Source organism: Dama dama, chromosome 19, assembly GCF_033118175.1.
Source record: "Dama dama isolate Ldn47 chromosome 19, ASM3311817v1, whole genome shotgun sequence".
In the NCBI taxonomy this organism is placed as follows: Eukaryota; Metazoa; Chordata; class Mammalia; order Artiodactyla; family Cervidae; genus Dama; species Dama dama.
In genome coordinates, this window is record NC_083699.1 from 19,662,197 (window position 1) to 19,681,796 (window position 19,600).

The window sequence follows — 19,600 nt, forward strand, 5'->3', positions numbered from 1 at the left end:
ACGGGGGAGCCTGGTGGGCTACCGTCTATGGGGTCGCACAGAGTCGGACACGACTGAAGCGATTTAGCAGCGGCAGCAGCATGTCTGACTCTTTGCCATCCTGTGGACTGTAGCCCACCAGGCTCCTCTGTCCATGCGATTCTCTAGGCAAGAATACTGGAGTGTGCTGCCATGCCCTTCTCCAGGGGATCTTCCCAACCCAGGGATCGGACAAAGTCTCCAGCTTTACAGGTAGATTCTTTACCGACTGAGCCACCAGGGAAGCTAAAACAAGTCAAAGAATGCCACAGCCCTCAGAACTAGAAGAGGCACAGGACTCTCCCGGGAGCCTCCAGAGGAAGTGCAAACCTGCTGGTGACTTGATTTCAGAATGCCAGCATCCAGACTCTGAAAGAATACATTTATGTGGTTTAAGCCACGAGGTCTGTGGTAATTTGTTGTGGCAGCCCTAGGAAACTAAAACACAATATAAAATGTCAAATTCTCCATCACGTTATAGTTAATAAGTAAAAGCAAAAAAAAAGTATATCACATGCCTTTATTCCAAGAACATAGCACATTCAAAAGAACAGACAGAATAGAAATTACTGAAACTTAAATGCATAGTTCAAAAAAATGTTTTACAATGCATTGTGTTGGTCCTATTCAGAGTGGCCTCTAACAGCTTCATTGTAAATAAAAATGTATTATTTATCCCATGCCCTGGGTAAGAGTCTTTTCTAAGGAAGGACAGGGCTTTCATTTTGTTTTTGCTTGTTTGCTTTCTTGTTCTTTCTTTTTCATTAAAAAAAAAAAAATATTTGGTCCTTATCAGATCATTCAGAGGAAAACTGTCTGTGTTATACAGGGCTGTCTATATACCAACACTACCTTTCATCAACCTCTCTCTCTAAAGCAATGACTTCCTTTTTTCTTCATGAAACAGCCACATCTTAGGCTCCTTTCTAGATCATATCAACATAAACATTTGTGCTATAGATGATATAGCCCCACAATACTTTTCTCCCCACATTTCCTACTATATTCTTCTTTTTTGCTTCTCTCCCAGGCACAATGGGTATCCTTTCTGTTTCTTGCGCACACAAGACACTCTGCCTCTTCTGCGCCTCCTCCCATCCTGGAAAACCCTCCAGGTAGTCTCCTTGCCCTTTACTCCATCTCATTTGAAATTTTGCTTAAAAATTGCATATTTTAAACTCTAAACCCCTCTTCCTCGGTACCTCCTCTGCTTCCTTTATCTCCATCTTACTTACTGCTTTCAGATAACATTATATATAACTCACTTATATGGTTATGGTTGTATGAATCTTTTTCTGTTGAAGTATAACCTGCAGGAGCCAGAAATCTGTTTTGTTAAGTACTGTGTTTACAATGCTTAGAACAATACCCAGCTCATAGTAGTCTATCCATCTAAAATAGTCACTGAAAGAGTGAATAAAATCGTGCTGTAAAGTCAACTTCTGAATGCTGCTTCATGTGTTTTTAATATCAGAATGCATATGTCCAGTTCAAGTGAAACAATCAATGAATATGTTTGGGATATAATTCATATATGCTGAATATACCCTATAGAACTTCATACCCTATGTTTTTTCTCCAGTGTAGTTTTTCTCTTGCTATCTTCTGAGCAGACTCTTGATTATTTTAAGAAGGCTTCATGTAATTGGAGAGGGTAAGAAACCATTATTCTTTGGTAGCAATTATGCACAGGTACAAGGATGACACACAGTTTCCATTCACTCTGCGTATCATTTTGTGAACTACCTGTTTGAGTAGTCAGCTGGCATTATTTGCACTTTTCTGTTATTTTCATATTTTGTGACTCCTTAAATTCTAAGTATGGCTTTTTCTCCTGTTCTCTCAAACACTCCAGAACATAAATACATAAAAGGATTTACGTCTCTGGCTCTGCTGTATTTATGTGGATGTACTACCATTCATTACATGCTACTGTTTAAATTCTTTTCACATGCACCTGCACAACTGAAATTGAATGAAGAAAAAAATGCAGTCATTTTAACTGACCTAGTACAGATTAATGAGGCTGAACCTCATATATGCCAGTAATTCCATCAGGATACCGCAGCATGCTGTCAATTCTGTTTACTCTCTCATTCCTAAATACCAATTTCACTTTCTTCTCAAATCACAAACAGTTGATGACCTTGACTTCCCTTTCGCTTCACTGAGATACTTAAATAAAAGCTTTGACTCCCTCTTCTACATGTACCATCCAGCCAGCAAATGCCTTCCTGTTTCATCTGCAAGCAAAGGTGAGATGTGTTCTCTGTCCTACAAACACCCAATCCTTTCCCTTACTCAAGGGTGTCACTCCAGAAATTCATCCCCCTCTCTTCTATATTTTAATTAGTGGTGTTTCTTCTAATGCTTTGTAGATACTGCTTCCATCTTGAAAGTCTTCTCCTACCACATCTATAGCAAATAGATGGGGGAAATGTGGATATAGTGTCAGATTTCACTTTCTTGGGCTCCAAAATCAATATGGACAGTGACTGCAAGACACTTGCTCCTTGAAAGATTAGCTATGACAAAATCTATACAGGTGAACCTACAGGTTAAACCTGTATTAAAAAGCAGAGACCAATCACTTTGCTGAAAATGTCTGTCTAGCCAAAGCTATGGTTTTTCCAGTAGTTTTGAATGATGTGAGAGTTGGACCATTAAGAAGTCTGAGCATCGAAGAATTGATGCTTTCAACTGTAGTGCTGGAGAAGACTCTTGAGCACCCCCTTGGATAGCAAGGAGATCAAATCAGTCAATCCTAAAGTAAATCAAAGCTGAATAATCATTGGATGGACTGATGCTGAAGCTCCAATATTTTGGCCACATGATGTGAAGAGCTGACCTATTGGAAAAGACCCAGATGCTAGGAAAAATGAGAGCAAGAGGAGATGGGGGTGACAGAGGATGAGATGTTTGGATGGCATCAGTGACTCAATGGGTATGAGTTTGAGAAAACCCAAGAAGATAGTGATGGACAGAAAAACCTGGTATGCCACAATCCATAGGGTCACAGAGAGTCAGCCATGACTTAATGGTTGAACAACAACAACAACCAAAGTTTTAGATACAGCAAATAGCTCTGTTCTGTTAGCAAAAGCAGAAGCAAACAAACAAACACAACAAGGAAAAACACCACCTTGATCCTCAAGTCCACTTCTTCAGTGGGCCTCTTGAGCATGTCACATTCAGGTCATTTAACACTGATATAGAAGGCTCAGACATTCAACAACCTGTTTTCAAACTATGCTTTTAACAGTTATCCAAACTGCATGGATATTAACATGGAGCTTTATCTTACATGTTTGTATAGAAATAAAAATAAAGAAATACCAGGATAGTGCTATTGTCTAAGAAAAAGTCTCATGTGGACTACTTTCTCTACATCTGCAATGTTCAAAATCATAAATAAATGGTGACATAATTATCATTTTTTTGATCATCTGATAGAAATCAGCACACCAGTAAAAGATTAAACTAGTGAACTGAACTATAGGCATTTACTCCTTAGACTGAAAATAATAGTAACAAAACATGATAGATACTTCTTTCATGGAAATATTCTACAGTGATTTGGGACTTATATATGAATACTCTGTATTTTGAGAGAAATGTATATTAAAACACACATTTAACATTACATATAGTTATACTACTTTGAAGATTGCTTTTAGCAGGTCTTATTTTACTGGTTTAACATGTAGTACCTTTCATTTTACAGCATCATGTTACATAAATAGATTCTCAGCCTTAAATGATTATAAATCTTGTGTTCAAAATCCCCAAATATAGAACAGATGCATTATTGTAACTCAACCTAAGAACAGAAGTAAAATTGTCATCACACAACTTTCAAATCCATTTTACTCTTCATATGTGATTAAGCACCTTAATTATTTAGAGATATTCTTATTTTATTATTTATCATTTTCATTTAGTACTCAGAAGATCTTTTATATTTTTATAATTCTAAGGAAAAATACCATAGGACACACTATATTTTTGTAATATTTTTTTTAAGTACTTAAAAATTCTGGAAAATAGTTCTTGATTTACATTCTTGAAAGAATTGATTTCTGAGGAATTTTCTCTTCCTCTTAGCTTTTCCAGGTGGTCAAAGGAGAATAAAACTTATACACATGCATCTTTATTGTGGATACTTAAGACAAAAGAGCTTTGTAAATTAAAAAACAGAATACCTTTGTAATGGGACTCTGGATTTACTCTAAAAAATGATTCATCATTTGAGAAATGTGTCATCAATTAAGATGTTAAAAGATAAATGTTCATTCAGTCAATAGAAATAAAATATATCTTAATAGAATGTCCTGGCTCACTTCTCTAATACCCTTTGTAAATACACTGGCCAGTTAATCCAGGAAGATGTGTTCACTGCTGCTCTAGGGCCAGTACTATTTCCAATCTATAGTGCTTTTCCTTCTCCATGCCTTACTCCCCTATATATATTACTGGCCCTTTCTTGGCCCCTCTTAACAGCTCCAATAGTGCTTCCTCATTTTCTATCAGAATTGATTCTCTTAACACTCAGCAACATATACAATCTCAATCATTTCTTATTTTCATGTTCATTGCTGATTTGTCTTTTACAGTGTTTACTCACTGAGGACAGAAATTAAGCTGTTTGACTTAACTGTTAGAATTTTTAAGGAACATGGAATCGGTTTGTATAGATGTATCTGGGGGTAGTGTAAGCCTTTGAAAAGTGCAACTTGATGAAAGTGTACAATGCAAATAGAGTGTTCTCAAGTTCAAGACTGATTTTACAAAATAAGCACATACTTATGGTCATACACTTTTAAAACACAGAATATTACATTAGTACCAGTCCTTCTGTTTTTACTGTTTCTCCATCTATTTGCCATGAAGTGATGGGACCAGATCCATGATCTTAGTTTTCTGAATGTGAGTTTTTTTTTTTTTAATAAATATATTTATTTTAATTGGAGGCTAATAACTTCACAATATTGTAGTGGTTTTGCCATACATTGACATGAATCCGCCACAGGTGTACATGTATTCCCCATCCTGATTGTCGAGTTTTAAGCCAGCTTTTTCACTTCTATTTCACTTTCATCAAGAGGCTGTTTAGTTCCTCTTCACTTTCTGCCATAAGGGTGGTGTCATCTGCATATCTGAGGTTATTGATATTTCTCCCAGCAATCTTGATTCCAGCTTGTGCTTCCTCCAGCCCGGCATTTCTCATGATGTACTCTGCATAGAAGTTAAATAAGCAGGGTGACAATATACAGCCTTGACGTACTCCTTTCCCTATTTAGAACCAGTCTGTTGTTGCACGTCCAGTTCTGTTGCTTCCTGATCTGCATATAGATTTCTCAAGAGGCAGGTCAGGTGGTCTGGTATTCCCATCTCTTTAAGAATTTTCCACAGTCTATTGTGGTCCACACTGTCAAAGGCTTTGGCAGAGTCAATAAAGCAGAAGTAGATTTTTTTTCTGGAACTCTCTTGCTTTTTCAATGATCCAGCAGATGCTGGCAATTTGATCTCTGGTTCCTCTACCTTTTCTAAAACCAGCTTAAACATCTGGAATTTCACAGTTAACATACTGTTGAAGCCTGGCTTGGAGACTTTTGAGCATTACTTTACTAGGATTTAAGATGAATGGAATTTTGCAGTAGTTTGAGCATTCTTTGGCATAGCCTTTATTTTGGGGGGCTCCAAAATCACTGCAGATGGTGACTGAGCCATGAAATTAAAAGATGCTTGCTCCATGGAAGAAAAGTTATGACCAACTTAGACAGCATATTAAAAAGCAGAGACATTACTTTATCAACAAAGGTCCGTCTAGTCAATCAAGGCTATGGTCTTTCCAGTAGTCATGTATGGATGTGAGATTTGGACTATAAAGAAAGCTGAGGCCGAAGAATTGATGCTTTTGAACTGTGGTGTTGGAGAAGACTTTTGAGAGTCCCTTGGACAACAGGGAGATCCAACCAGTCCATCCTAAAGGAAATCAATCCTGAATATTCATTGGAAGGACTGATGCTGAAGCTGAAACTCCAATACTTTGGCCACCTGAGACAAAGAACTGATTCATTGGAAAAGACCCTGATGCTGGGAAAGATTGATGGCAGGAGGAGAAGGTGACAGCAGAGGATGAGATGGTTGGATGGCATCACTGACTCAATGGACATAAGTTTGAGTATATCAGGAAGTTGGTGATGGACAGGGAGGCCTGGTGTGCTGCAGTCCATGGGGTCACAAAGAGTCGGATGCGACTGAACGGAACTGAACTGAACTAGTCCTTCTGATGTAATCAGTAGAGTTTATTTCTGAGTGCTTCATTTTTCCCTTATGTCCATTCATCCTTCACCATGAAGAGAGTCTATGCCACAATTTCAGTCACCAAATGTGTGTGCACTTTGTCTCAGAGAAGAAAACAAAGATAGCACTTCCAGAGAATTTTCTGATGTTTGATTTATCCTTAGCTCAAGATGAATAATGGGGAATGAGGACCAAAAATTTATGTTAAAAATTAATTAATTAATTTAATATGTACCTATTAAGCATTTGCTATAGACCAGTTCCTAATGCAGACACTCAGGCTACAACAGTGAAAAAAATATAAAAACATTTAAAAATAACAGCACTTGCATTCTCATGTCTGGAGACTGTTAATATCGATGGATAAAATATAATATGTAATATTAAACTAAATAAATTTAGTTATAAGTAAATAAATTATGTAGTATAATGAACAACAACAAAAAACTACAATAGACAGAATTGAATAACATAAATGAACTTGGAAATACTGTTGGGAGTGTTTATAATTTAAATGTGTGCCCAAGTTAGGCTTTGTTGAAAAGGGGAGATTTGACAAAGGTTTGAAGTTAGTGAGGGTGTAAGCCATGTAGATAACTGGGACTAAGGCATTCAAGACAGTGGAAAACCAAGACTCTCAAGTGCCTGCCATTTTTAAATAAAAGCAAGGAGGCTAGTGAGGCTGTAACAGAGTGAGTAAAAAGCAAAGAAAATGTTGAAGAAACAGCCATGGACTACACTGTGTAAGGCCTTAAGTACAAATAAACTAATCATGAGTAAGCTAAAGATAAAGTAAATTTTGAGTAAATGGACTTACAACAGTACATGATAAACCGCAGAACTGGAGAGGAGAGGCTGGAATGACCTTGAGAAAGAGATTCCCAATGGGGGAGACTTTGCCTTTCTCCACTTGGGGACACTTGGTAATGTCTGAAGATAACTCTGATTACCATGACCTGGGGAAGGAGAGGAGTAATGCTCCTGGAATCTAGTGAGTAGAGGCCAGGAATGCTGCTAAACCAATCACAACATGCAGGTTAGCCTCTCACAGAACAATGAATTATTAGGCCCCAAATGCCACTTGTGCTGAGGTTGAAAAACTGTTCTTTGGAGAACCAAGTCCAGTCTGTTTTCGGCACATCCTTATTGCTTAAAACTATATGATGTAATCTCTATATATTTCAAACTTTGCATACAGAGTTAGGAATTAACAAAGTGAAAGCAGAGAGGGCAAAAAGAAAATTTAATAAAAAGCACAATTGAGCACAGAAAGAAGTAACCCAATAATAAAAATCTTTGAATGAGTATCAAGAATAGTAACTAATTCCATGAGGACTAGTATTTTCACATTCTTCCTGTTCTAGGTCATATCTTATGTAATAATGAATGAAAGTAGGCCAAAGAATAACAGCTGTTTTAAGCAATGAATTCAAAAGTAGAAAGCATTTATACTAAGAAAAAATAATTTCAAGCTCTGTCTCCTAAGGCAGACATACAAGGATTATCACAAGTTAAAAGAAACACTTGTTCAGGTCAACTTAGAGATGACCATTCACAAGTGGAATTATTGCGGTCATGCTTCTTACAGCACTGAATAAAACTAACAAGCTTTCTTGGACTTTTCACTGCAAAAATGAAATTTACCTGCATGCAGCATCAGTCCTTCAGAATCACTGGTGGGTCATTGAGGCATATTAGACCTTGTTAAACCCTAGGAAAATATGCCACTCCGGTATTTAAGAATGATTCTTTTCCATCAGTCTGCCTCCAATGTTGTTTGTTTTCTCACTTGCATGATCAGTTCCCATCTTGGAATCTTGTTTACTGTTTCCCCCAAAGGAAGCAAATAGTCTAAGGTATCATAAAATACATAAATATATAAAACCTACCAATTACCTTAAAACATATGATAAACTGTTATATGATTAGAAGAATCACTGTGAGTGAAGAATAGGTGATACACTCATGAATGATAACTGTGACAGTTTGCCATCATTTGCCTTTTTAAAAGTTATCTGTAAATTACCAAACTTATGTATGAATACTATATATCTGATTTTACCTAGAAATGTTTCCTCTGTGGAAAAAATGGGGAGTGTAGCTCATGGAAGAAAAATAACATGAAGGAAATGTCAGGTCTCCGAGTGGTAATTTGGGCTTCCTCCACTGCCTGGCTGCCACACGACCTGGAACAATGCCTGGCTCCTGTGGCCCTTAATTTATCAATTTCTAAGTGAGCATAACACCACTAGATGAAGCTCATAAGACTGTTGTGAGGATTCTCTAATAAAAATGTACTTTTTAAAAATGCTGCCTAAATGCTAAACAGAGTAAAATATGTCTTGCTTCCATTTCATTTCTGAGAGCTTTCTGTGCGGGTTCTCCCTTAATGACGAGCACCTCAATGAGCTGCAGCAACCTTTCCAAATACCATACAGGCAATCCGTTTGTTTGTGTGAATGCAAGGAAAATTTGGATACTAGACTAGACTAGTAGACCAGATAGCTAGTCTGCTATCCACAGAGGAAAGAAAATTGATCATTCAATATATAATCTGCTATACATACATTAATATGTGACATCTGTCCATAAATGCTTAAACGTTCATACCCTTCAAGGTACAGGATATAAAATAGTGTTCTGCAGTAGAGCAAAATATTATAGTTCATATTTGGCTTCAGAGGGAAGCAGGAAGATTCACTATTTATATTCTAATTCATCAGAGTTTTCAGGGAGATATTAGAGTAAATAGAATATAGTGACAAGATATATAAGTAACTCCATTTTAGTGGATTTGGGTGGAAATTTGTGTAGACATGGGGACTATGATCTAGGTTAGGTTAATTTTGTGTGTTTTCATTATTTTTATATATATTAGTTCAGTTCAGTCGCACAGTAGTGTCCGACTCTTTGAGACCCAATGAATCACAGCACTCCAGGCCTCCCTGTCCATCACCAACTCCTGGAGACCACCCAAGCCCATGTCCATTGAGTCAGTGATGCCATCCAACCATCTCATCCTCTGTTTTCCCCTTCTCCTCCTGCCCTCAATCTTTCCCAGCATCAGTGTCTTTTCAAATGAGTCAGCTATTTGCATCAGATGGCCCAAGTATTGGAGTTTCAGCTTCAACATCAGTCCTTTCAATGAACACCCGGGTGCTCACTTAGGCAGCACATATACTAAAATCAATGAACACCCAGGACTGATCTCCTTTAGGATGGACTGGATGGATCTCCTTGCAATCCAAGGGACTCTCAAGAGTCTTCTCCAACATCACAGTTCAACAGCATCAAGTCTTTGGCACTCAGTTTTCTTTATATTCCAAATCTCACATCCATACATGACCACTGGAAAAACCACAGACTGGACTAGACGGACCTTGTTGACAAAGTAATGTCTCTGCTTTTTAATATGCTGTCTACTTTGATCCCACTCCAGTACTCTTGCCTGGAAAATCCCATGGACGGAGGAGCCTGGTGGGCTGCCGTCTATGGGATCGCATAGAGTTGGACACAACTGAAGCGACTTAGCAGCAGCAGCAGCAGCTAGGTTGGTCATAACTTTCCTTCCAAGGAGTAAGCGTCTTTTAATTTCATGGCTGCAATCACCATCTACAGTGATTTTGGAGCCCAAAAATAAAGTCAGCCACTGTTTCCCCATCTATTGGCCATGATGTGATGGGACCGGATACCATGATCTTAGTTTTCAGAATGTTGAGCTTTAAGCCAACTTTTTCACTCTCCTCTTTCACTTTCATCAAGAGGCTCTTTAGTTCTTCTTCACTTTCTACCATAAGGGTGGTGTCATCTGCATATCTGAGGTTATCGATATTTCTCCCAGCAATCTTGATTCCAGCTTGTGCTTCCTCCAGCCCAGCATTTCTTATGATGTTCTCTGCATATAAGTTAAATAAGCAGAGTGACAATGACAGGCTTGACATACATTTTTCCTATTTGGAACCAGTCTGTTGTTCCATGTCCAGTTCTAACTGTTGCTTCCTGACCTGCACACAGGTTTCTCAAGAGGCAGGTCAGGTGGTCTGCTATTCCCATCTCTTCCAGAGTTTTTCACAGTCGATTGTGATCCACACAGTCAAAGACTTTGGCAAAGTCAATAAAGCAGAAATAGATGTTTTCCTCAAGCTCTCTTGTTTCCTCGATGATCCAATGGATGTTGGCAATTGATCTCTGGTTCCTCTGCCTTTTCTAAAACCAGCTGGAACATCTGGAAGTTCACAGTTCACATATTGCTGAAGCCTGGCTTGGAGAATTTTGAGCATTACTTTACTAGCATGTGAGATGAGTGCAATTGTGTGGTAGTCTGAGCCTTCCTTGGCATTGCCCTTCTTTGGGATAGGGATGAAAACTGACCTTTTCCAGTCCTGTGGCCACTGCTGAGTTTTCCAAATTTGTCAGCATATTGAGTGCAGCAGTTTCACAGCATCATCTTTCAGGATTTGAAGTAGCTCAACTGGAATTCCATCACCTCCACTAGCTTTGTTTGTAGTGATGCTTTCTAAGGTCCACTTGACTTCACATTCCAAGATGTCTGGCTCTAGGTGAGTGATCACACCATCTTGATTATCTGGGTCATGAAGATCTTTTTTGTGTAGCTTTTCTGTGTATTCTTGCCACCTCTTCTTAATATTTTCTGTTTCTATTAGGTCCCTACCATTTCTGTCCTTTATTGTGCCCATCTTTTCATGAAATGTTCCCTTGGTATCTCTGATTTTCTTGAAGAGACCTCTAGTCTTTCCCATTCTATTGTTTACTCTATTTCTTTGCATTAATCACTATGTGTAGTTACAAATAAATGGATTCAAAACAAAGCAAGTAATCTTAAAAGTTTTGATGATTAGGGTTGGCTGGTCAAATTGACATATTCACTTCTTCAAATGTAGAATATTTTAAATAAATTATTTAGTCTTATGTACTTTGAATTAATGTCAAATTACGAAAGTAAAATTGTAGAAGTGTAATACCTTGAGAGTTTCAAATCCTATTGGTTGAAAGTTGATAGTCCTTGTATATACATGTAGCTCTCAACTTACTCTTTGTGCCCTACAAGAGTCGCATCTAAGTTAGGTTGTATATATAAACATTCAACTTTCTGACTATTTTTCATTTGAAGCATATAATTTTAACATTCTAGTGATATTTATTTCTTATTTCTAGCTAAGCTACAGACTCTAAAGTTGCTGAGAGCAGAAGTGTTAGTAATAATAATCTAGTCTAGCAATTCTCAAAATGGACTGCTCATTTCAAATACTTTGAAAATTCAAAGTAGAAGTTATTGTTTAGTAGGCACTACTTAACCCAGTAGATCTTATTTGGGGCCTAAAAAATCAGTTTGGGCTTTAAAATGTAAATTCCTCAGTGATTCTGTTGTTCAACCAGTGATAGAAACCAGTAATACAATCACTGTATTATTCATACTTAATAAAAAAGAAAAGTGAGTCCCAGAGATGTTGAGTGATACAGCAAGGGCGTAGAGTTAACTGGTAGAACTGAATCTAGAGGCCTAGTATCCAGAAACAGAGGGTGTATTAGTAACGTTCTTCTCTGAAAAAAGAATACACTTCTAGGTTGAACATTCTATAAATTAAAATTCTATAAATGAATTAGTGTTCAATTTTTCTCAATTTTCAATTCTATAAATGTGTACATGTGTTTGTGTATAGTGTTTTTGGGGTTTCCCAAGTGGCATTATTGGTAAAGAACCCACCTGCCGATGCAGGAGACAAGAGATGTGGGTTTGATCCCTGGGTCAGGAAGATCCCCTGGAGGAGGACACAGCAACCCACTCCACTATTCTTGCCTGGACAGTCCCTTGGTAGGCTACAGTCCATAGGGCTGCAAAGAGTCAGACTTGAATGAAGCAACTTAGCATGCATGCACACATGTAGTGTGTTTCTTTACATATTAGATTTTACTTTTCCTCTGCGTCATATTCCCTTCCCCTAAATTTTCTGCCAGGAAACTTCTTCTCTCAATAAACAAACTGCACCCAAGTTTAGCCTTAGTTTGTGTATAGTTGATAATCTTATGCTGAAAATGTTTAAAATAATTTTGATTGTAATAAATGTTTCCTGATCATTTCCTAAGGAGTACCATAAGAGGGGAGCACCAGAATGCTTGGCTAGGAGGCATGATCCATGTGGTGTGGGTGAGGATGAAATGGTGAGATCCCCAAAATGCCGAGGTTCCTGAGAAATACATATCTTATGGAAAGGAATTTACAGAGACACACACAGTAGTATCAGAAACAACTTAAGGCAGTAATTATAAACTTTGTATTGAAAATTTGGTATTAGTACATCAATCATATCGTTAATGACTAATTCTTACCTAGAGCAGGAGAATGAGTGTTTGTTATGTTGGTTGTCATGTTCAACAGCTATAATCCAAAATATTCTTCAAAGTTCAGAAAGTCTGTACGGTTAAAGGAGTGAACATGAATATTATCATCATTCTGAAAGATTCTGCTAGAACATTTTGAACACTGAATAGTCTTCTAATTTTAGATTAGTCTTTCTAAACACATATGCTATAGTATTTATTACTTATTACAAGGTCAGAGTTATTGCCGTGCAAGTTAAAATATAGACCCCTGGTAGATCAGTGGTAAAGAATCCACCTGCCAATGCAGGAGACGCAGCTTCAACCCCTGATCTGGGAAGATCGCCTGGAAAAGGAAACGGAAACCCACTCTAGTATTCTTGCCTGGAGAATTCCATGGACAGAGGAGCCTGGTGGGCTACAGTCCACGGCAGTCCACGGACTTGCAAAATAGTCAGACATGACTTATAGACTAGGCAACAACATCAACAACAAATACATAGACATACATATTTCAACAACAATGTATAACATCAACGTCAGTACAAATGTCTGTATTTGTAATGAACAAAGATAGGTAACATCAAAACCAACACAAATTTCTAAGATAAACCTAAGCCTTTATCTGACCTCTTTACTTACATGTTTAATTGCATATTTTACATATTCACTCAAAAGTCCAAAAAGAATCTTAAGCGATTTAGCAGAATAAGTTTCTGATATATTCATCTGTGTTTCTTTTAGCAGGTATTGGCCTACTTCCCTTCCCACCTTTCAAGCAAAGATGCACACTGCCTAAGTGAGGAATTGGAAATGCAGGAAGAGGACAAAATGTGGAGTTCTTTTTGGATTTTGTGTTCACTTTGAAAAACCTGGAAAATTCAGGATATGAACTTAAAGTATATGAGAAAAGGGTGAGCAAAATCCTGGAGCTCTCCCAGAAAATACTACACCTTTCCATTAAAAAGAATAATCCCCTTGTGTTGAGATAAAATAGACGGAAAGGGAACTGGATCCTAGAGAGGCATTGGACACTCTGCCATTGAACACAAGCCGGATAAGTTAGCAAAACATTAGCAAGGAAATGGAGCTGTGCATTCTGAAGGCAGAAAATACCTAAAGCCTGGTAGGGATACCTCTATAAAGGATGCTCTCTCATACCTCCAAATAATTACTGCTGCTCATTTTCAGAACCTAGTTACACTATTTCTTCTTCATAAATGTCCTCTATTACATGCTCTCAAGCACTTTACTATATAGCACTTTGTAACATTTAAAATTGGCAAGTTATTTGGACGACTTTATGATAATGTCTAGCTCCTCCTGTACAGTGAAAACTCTACGAGATCAGGGATCTTGTTAATGTTCATTCCTAATGTATATGTGTGTGTATTGCTAAGTTGCTTCAGCCGTGTCTGACTTTGTGCGACCCATTGGACTGTAGGCTCCTCTGTCCACAGGCTTCTCTAGGCAAGAATACTGGAGTGGGTTGCCATGTCCTCCTCTAGGAGATCTTCCTGACATTAGTTGTCTAATCAATAATTGCTCAAAGAACAAATAAATGAGTGAACTTATTGTTATCATTGTAATTCACTTTGTGTAGTGTTTCACAGGTGCATTGTGGCTGGGCCAAAAGATCTTATGAACATACCCAAACATCCAGGAAATGATCTTGTTTTCATACTCATCAATCATCAAGGTAACATATTTGCAGCTCCTTGAGGGTCTTATTCCTGCTTCACTCTGAGATACAGTGATCCCACATCTTATGTCCACTGAGATAAAATAAATCGCAAAACAATAAAAGCATCCCCCAAACTAAATCATAGGTGAAGTATATTTTATTTGATCTTAAATTCTTTTCTAGGGTTACTAGATTAAGGTTCCCTTGAAAACCCAAAGCTGCCTTCACTAAAAATAATTTTTCAAATAACCCGTTCACAAATTTATAAATTCTTATTTTTTTAATATTTAGAGTTTCATATTCTATCTCCCCTCTTGTAAAACTCTTTCAATTCTTAAAAATATAACTAACATTTTTAATTAAAGAATATTAAACATACAGTGCTATTTTCATAACAGCTCTCTGAATAATTGTCATGTATTATCCTACCCACCACCACCTTAAAGATGAAGACATCAGAATTTCATGAGGTCAAACCACATGTACAAGGCCATACAAGATGTAGAGAGCGCAGCTGAAATTTAAACCAGTCTTATGATGCCAAATATAATATTTTTATTTCATCATAATTCTAGTCTATAAAAGTAATGTACTGAAAGTAAAATCTTTCAGAGCAAGGTTTTGCCAGTAAACAAACCGTTTCAACAACTGCTATCAAATTACAAGTTGTCTGCAATTTTATTTGTCACTGTGTTCCTATCAAATTCTGTAAATGCGTGTATACGTGATGACAACATCAGAAATTTTAGAACTGGAATTCTACATAATCTATGTTAAACATCATTTAATTCAAACTATTCATTTTGCACATAAGAAAGGTCAGGCTCAAAGAGAACAGGTCCATCCTAGTTCAGGACCACATACTGGGCAGCTTACCAGATACTAGTACTGATTCTTCTTCTAACATGTTTCTCACTACATGCGATATTTCAAATAATTGCTTATCTCCAAAAATGGTTTTAGACACTAGTAACCTAATAAAGACCTAAACCCAGAAACAGTGTATCAAAGTCTTTGGTGTAAAGTCTTGGCATCAGTATTTTTATAAAGTTCCTTAAGTAGATCCTGATATATAGCATGAGTGGAGAACCAACAGCTTCAGTGCAGAAATAGAGACATAGACATAGAGAACAAATGCATGGATACCAAAGGGGGAAGAAAGGGGTGGGATGAATTAGGAGACTGGGATTATTATATACACTACTAATATTATGCATAAAATAGATAACTAATGAGAACCTACTGTATAATTCAAGGAACCCTACGCAATGTTCCATGGCCACCTAAATGAGAAGAAAATCCAGAAAGGAGGGGATATATGAAGCATATAGCTGATTTACTTTGCTGTATAGCAGAAATGAACACAACATTGTAAAGCAACTATATTTCAATACAATTAATAAAAAATAATAAAGGATCATACATAAAACATATCTAGTTGCCAAATGTTGTCTTCAGTATTTAGATTAAAATTTAGATGTATAGAATAGAAAAGCACTTTTCTGTTTTTCCTTCACTGAGTTGAATACTTGTGTGTATGTCTGTGTATGTGTGTGTTTAATCTTAAACACATCTCTGTAAAACAGAAAATAGTTTAGTTTTCTTCCATGCTGTGCATACAGAGAATAAAAGTAAAATCCTGCTTTATGCATGCATGTGAATGACTGAATATGTAAGTATATGTGTGTGAACTTTCTGAAAATAACATTTAACTACATGAATTCAAGAATCTGCTCAATTTTGCCTGCTAAATTCTATATTTGTATGAAATTATTTTCTAATCTATGCTATCTTCTTATAAATTTATAGATAAAGGATAATCCTATTTCATTCTGATACATTTAGCCTTCTTCCATTCTCCATTACGTTCTCTAAGGTAAGAAACTAGGATGTAATCATCTATTTAAAACTTGAGTTAACATTTATAACTCTTGATACATATATTTTATACATCTTCTTATGTATCATTTTAATTCCAATAGTGAGATTTAGCTTTCTTCTTACTTTAGGATTGACTTAAGGGCAAATGACTAACTAAGTGAGTCTTTATGCAAACTGTCCCTTGATGCACACATTAATTAGATGAATAGTGATAATAGTAACCAAGAAAAGGAATACACTAGAGTAAATCATTGTGTGAATATACACAGGAGCCCAGAGGTAATATGATTTGAGTAAATGTGTTTGATATAGTACATGTACTGTCATTAAATAAGCACTTGTTTTGATAGGGCCTGTGAGTGATATCTCAATGTATTAAGTGTATATAATCAAGTATCTTTATTTTCTTCAAATTTTAAGAAAGGTCTCATGATGAACAACTGCATGAGTTTATGGTTAAAACTTTAGATATACATACACACTGGAAAAATTAAAAGTCCAAGCAGTAGATCATAATTGCTTTTTGAAGAAGGTACCAAAGCAGTGTATTTGGAGAAAGCACCAAAATTAGAAACAGTGTATTTGGTAGCCACATTATTCTCCTTAAATGGGAAATAAAACTTACCCTCTGGAATATTCTACAACTTTCTGCATTTACTAGTTTACAAATGAATAATGGATTGAAAATAGTAAATGTGTTGAAGTTCATCTTCGTGTTTTTTTGCACTTAACTTTAAGGAAAATAGTTTTCATCTTTCTGGTTTTGCCCTCCAAAACCACTTTGAAGATTCTGTAAAACATTTTCTGGGGAAAATTTGAAAATTAAAAAAAAATAATTTAACATAATTATCAACATTTACAATGTTTATAACATATTCAGAATAAATTTAAATTATAATCTGAGTTTCGCTTATCATGAGTTTATAAAAATCATGAAACATCAAACCAGTGGGTTAGAAATACCGATAAAAAATAAAAACTATCTTAATTTACTACAGGATTCTGTTTTCCAACCTCTTTGACAAAACATGCCATCTTGACAAGCCAGTGAACATAACGACTTAAAACGCCTTAGCCCTTGCACTTAATATAGTCAGTAGCCTGCACTTCAAATTGCCCTACACCATTATCATGTTTCAACATGATATCTGAAGTATATCACATCATCAAAGTGTACATTCTTTGGGTATTTGTCTTTCAATGTCAGCATTAAAACATGTGCCCTTTGATCACTAATCTAATCCTTTATGGAGCTGTAAACAGACAATAACAAGCAAGGATTTCCATCAGCCTAAGTATGTAGACAATGGTAAATCTTCCTTAAGAAGAAGTCATTCAAACATCAAATTTAAACAGTGCTGAAGAAGAAAAAGTACATGAAATCCAATAGACTTATATAACAAATATTTCTTCCTCAATCTCAAAAGGTTTATTTTTAAAAAAAATTTTTTTTAATCTCAAAAGGTTTAAAGGGGAGGCATATAAATCACTCAGTGATGCAAGAGATACTAGTTATAAGGCTAAACATACTCATTCCTCATTCTGTAAATGTTTGGGTTATCTAATACATGCAAACACAGACAGATATCAAAGCTACAGAAGTTAGGTTTATGCCCTCATGAAACTTGTCATCTGGGGAAACCTCAGGTGATAAGCATATTACATTAGAAGAGAATACACAGACTATCTGAAGGCTTAATAGGAGACAATTCCCAGTTTTCACACAGTTAACAAGTAGTTATGGACCCAAAGGCACCTCTGAAGAGAATCTAAAATTTTTCATACGTCAGGACTTTGAATGAACAAATCTCCAAAACATATTTTATACGAAAGAACCAAGGCATTATGAACTAAGAACTTGAATCTGAAATTATTTCAGTGAAAACAAATCAAATATTCAAATGAGTAAAACAATGCATGGGAAAGAAAATCATTCCATCAAGTGAAATTCAAGGATGCAATCTGACAATATTCTTTTATAATTTCTTTGAAAACTTGATAATCATTCTGGTAGCTACTTGTAGCAACTAAGCTGAGAGTTTTAAAAACCTGTTTGAGTTATACAAACAAGTATGTTAATATATATGTATACACACACACACACACATATGTCTTAAGGTGATAGTAAAATATATCTTGAAAGAACAACAGCAGAGAATTAAGGAGAGATTTAAAATCATGATTTTTAACTAATGTTTATTTTTTTATAGCCTCTAAAATAACTCTTACTGTATTTTACTGAAACACACTGCATTAGAATATTTACTTTCATCAGCTCTAATAGCATTTGGATGGATCTCTCATATTTAAAAAGGCAGTAACCCTTTTAGATCTCTGAGTAGCACCGTGGTAGTCAGGAAGAACAAGCACCTTACAAAAGCAGGAAAAAGGGGGCCAAGAAGAAAGTGATTGACTCATTTTCTAAGAAGGATTGGTATGATGTGAAAGCATCAGCAAGGTTCCATACAAGAAATCTTGGGAAAACACTGGTCATGAGAACCCAAGGAACAAAAATCACAACTGATGGCTTCAACGGTTGTGTTTTTGAAGTGAGCCTTGCTGATCTGCAGAATGATGAAGTTGCATTTAAAAAATTCAAGCTAATTATTGAGGATGTTCTGCGTAAAAAATGCCTGACTAATTTCCATGGCATGGATCTCACCTGTGACAAAATGTTCTCTACGGGTTAAAAAATGTCAGACTGTGATTGAAGCTCACATTGATGCCAACACTACTGATGGTAATTTGCTTCATCTATTCTGTGTGAGTTTTACTGAAAATGCAACAGTTAGATTCAGAAGACCTTTTATGCCCAGCACTGGTAGGTCAGCCAGATCCACAAGATCACAATGTAAATCATGACCTGAGAGGTGCCGACAAATGTCTTAAAAAGGGTAGTCAATAAATTGATTCCAGACAGCATTGGAAAACACATAGAAAAGGTTTGCCAATCTATTTATCTGCTCCATGATGACACTGTTACAAAAGCAAATATGCTGAAGAAGCCCATGTATGAACTTGGAAAACTCATGAAACTGCATGGGGAAGATAGCATTTTTGGAAAAGTTATTGGGGATGAGATAAGCACTAAAGTTGATCAAGCTGATGGGTATGAGTCAGCTGTCCAAATATCTGTGAAAAATTTGGACTTTTAATGGTGATAAATAAAAGGTCTTATTTCTGTTAAAAAAAAAAAAAAAGGCAGTAAAAGTAGGTGATAGCCAGCCAAACTTTTCTAATAAATCTTTTTCAATGCAAATTTACATTCCACTGCTGTATATGTAGGGAATAATTTGGACAGGTGTTTAACTGACTTTCTTTATTAAAATGCTCCAACTGTCAAATTCAAATTGCTCTAAGCACAAAAGCCAA

The 19,600-nt window shown here is 36.3% G+C and overlaps 1 pseudogene; it reads left to right on the forward strand.

Annotated features, from left to right (window-relative positions):
* The first annotated feature begins 281 nt into the window (after positions 1-281).
* Positions 282-19,383, forward strand: LOC133074055 (small ribosomal subunit protein eS1-like; annotated as a pseudogene).
* The last annotated feature ends 217 nt before the right edge of the window (positions 19,384-19,600 follow it).